General features: G+C 42.6%; 1 pseudogene; it reads right to left on the reverse strand.

Annotated features, from left to right (window-relative positions):
- Positions 1-703: 703 nt before the first annotated feature.
- Positions 704-2,579, reverse strand: part of LOC103750088 — a 2,481-nt pseudogene continuing 605 nt past the window's right edge.

Below are 2,579 nucleotides of genomic sequence, written 5' to 3' on the forward strand. Positions count from 1 at the left end.
CCAGTGAGATGGTTCAGCAGGTAAAGGTGGTTGTGCTATGCACACCTCCCCTACAATCACATGGACACAGTAAATAAATAAAGAAATAAAGAAATATAAATAAATAAATGTGATAAAAACAGTAAAAAAAAAAATTAAAAAAAAAACACCTCCTGCTCTTACAGCGGACCCAGATTTGATTTCTAGCACCAAAATGGCAGCTAACACCTGTCCATAACTTCAGTTCCAGGGGATTTGATGACCTCTTCTGACCTCCATGGGCATTGCATGCCATGTTGCACTTATACAAACATACAGGCAAAACACTCATACGCAGAAAATAAAAACAAATAAATCTTTTTAAAAATTGAAAAAAAAAGATTTAATTTTCATGTGTGTGAGTATATTGCAAACATGTATGTAAGTGTACCCATGTTATGCAATGCCTGTGGAGGTCAGAAGAGGGTGTCAGATCCACTGGAACAGATAGTTGTTAACCGCCATGTGGGTGCTGGGAATCGAACCCAGGTCCTCTTTAAGAGCAGTCAGTGCTTTTAGCGACTGAGCCATCTCTCCAGCCCCAAGACTTCACTTATAGTTTAGAAACATTTATATGGAATAAAATTTCAGTACAGTTCACTGTGCTTTGATGAAGCTTTGGTTCAACTCCCAAATCGTGACTGCTTGACACAGTTGCCTATGAGAATACTCAGAAGGTGTCTTCTTAAATAGCAAACCTATTTTTAGTGGTGGAGTCACTCTTAGTAGCTGTGTCTGCATGGAACTGATAGCCAATCACTATCTTTGGAGGAAGTCCTAACCTTTCCTTGTATACCTTTATGTGTAAGTGCTTCTCTGTTTTCACATTCAATGGTTCATATTGCTATCTTTTCACCTTTAGCACTAACATTAGCAACAGCTCCACATACATCATCAGTGTAGTCATCAAAAGAGTCTCCAATAAGGCACAGCAGTGTCTCTAGGCAAAAATGATCAAGGTCAATTCATCCCTGCTGTTTTGGTCAATGTAATTAGCCATTGTCCTCCCCGTTTATTTTTTCATCTTCTAGGCTCAATTCCATCCTTAAAAAGTGAGTAGTTGGGACTGGAGAGATGGCTCAGCGGTTAAGAGCCTTGACTGCTTTTGCAGAGGACCTGGGTTTGATTCCCAGTACCCACTGGGCGGCTAACAACTGTCTGTACCTCCAGTTCCAGGGGATTCAAAGCTCTTTTCTGACCTCTGCGGGCATTGCACAGCACGGATGTACTTACATACATGCTGTACGTCGAATTTACTGCTGGGAGGTGCGTGCTCGGCTTCCAGGCCTGCTGCGGCCCCCTCCTCGGCTGTCCTTATGACCAACTGAGAAATTATTCCTCCAAACTACAGTTTAGGGAATACAAATATTTATTGGGCTTACTAACAGAGCTAACAGAGCATATGATGGCAGTGAGGGGGTACTTACAAAGAATGAGCACCCTAGGGCTGTTTTTTTCTCTCTACATTTTAGCCTGGCCACGGCTTCCTGAACTTGAGTCTGCTGGTCCAAGATGGCTAAGCGCCTTCTTCCTCTCTCTTCCTGTGTCTGTCCTTAGTCTCTCCCCCTCATGCAGTTAAGGCTGACTGATTGGGTGGGAGGGATGACTATCTCCCTCTGTCCCTCACTTCCTACAGAGAGTCTTAGGGTCCAACCACTTTGAAGTAAGTGGGGGAGCAGCCAGAGAAGAAGACATCCATCTGTTGCTGGTTATTCGGAGGACAAGCCCATCCAACACTCCATCCCTTCCTCACATTTTAGCCCGGCACTTACAAACATGCAGGCAATACATTCGTATATATAAAATAAATAAAAATAATAGATAAAATAGTTTTTGAAGTGAGTAGTCACAGCTAGGCATTAAAATACTAGACAACTGGATATGGTTGTATAGCGCCCAAAAGTCTTCAACAGTATCAAACTTAGAGATCAATTGAAAGTTTGCTTGCCAAGTTTTGCTTTTAACAGTTTTTCAAAAAACAAAGTGTGGGGCTGGAGAGATGGCTCAGCGGTTATGAGCACTGGCTGCTCTTGCAGAGTTCCTAGCACTCACATGGCAGCTAACAACCATCCATAACTCCAGTTCCGGGGATCTGACACCTTCTTCTGACCTTCGTGGGCATTGCACAATATGGGAGCACCTATATACATGCAGCCAATACACTCATACACATAGAATAAAATAAAAATAATAAATATTAAAATAAAAACAGCAACAGCAGCAACAAAAAAGAGTGCCCACCTGTTCTGTAGAGGATATTTAATACAGTGCTCTGGGTTAGCAACCTCCTGATTAGATTCCGTTTTCTCATCTTCTGTGGGGGGAGGGGGATTAGTAGTAGGGGTGGTTTCTGATTCCACAGTCACCATCTTAGATCGATCTGATGGCATCAAGATTTATTTTATTTTTTAATTACATGTATGTGTTTGTATGTGGGTGTGTGTATGTGAGTGAAGTGCCTATGGACTCCAATAGACAGCGTCATATCCCCTGGAGCTGGAGTTAGAGGTAGCTGTTAGCCATTGGATGTAGGTGCTGGGAACCCACTTCAGACTCCCTGG

Source organism: Nannospalax galili, unplaced genomic scaffold, assembly GCF_000622305.1.
Source record: "Nannospalax galili isolate Female #2095 unplaced genomic scaffold, S.galili_v1.0 scaffold1532, whole genome shotgun sequence".
Taxonomy (NCBI): Eukaryota; Metazoa; Chordata; class Mammalia; order Rodentia; family Spalacidae; genus Nannospalax; species Nannospalax galili.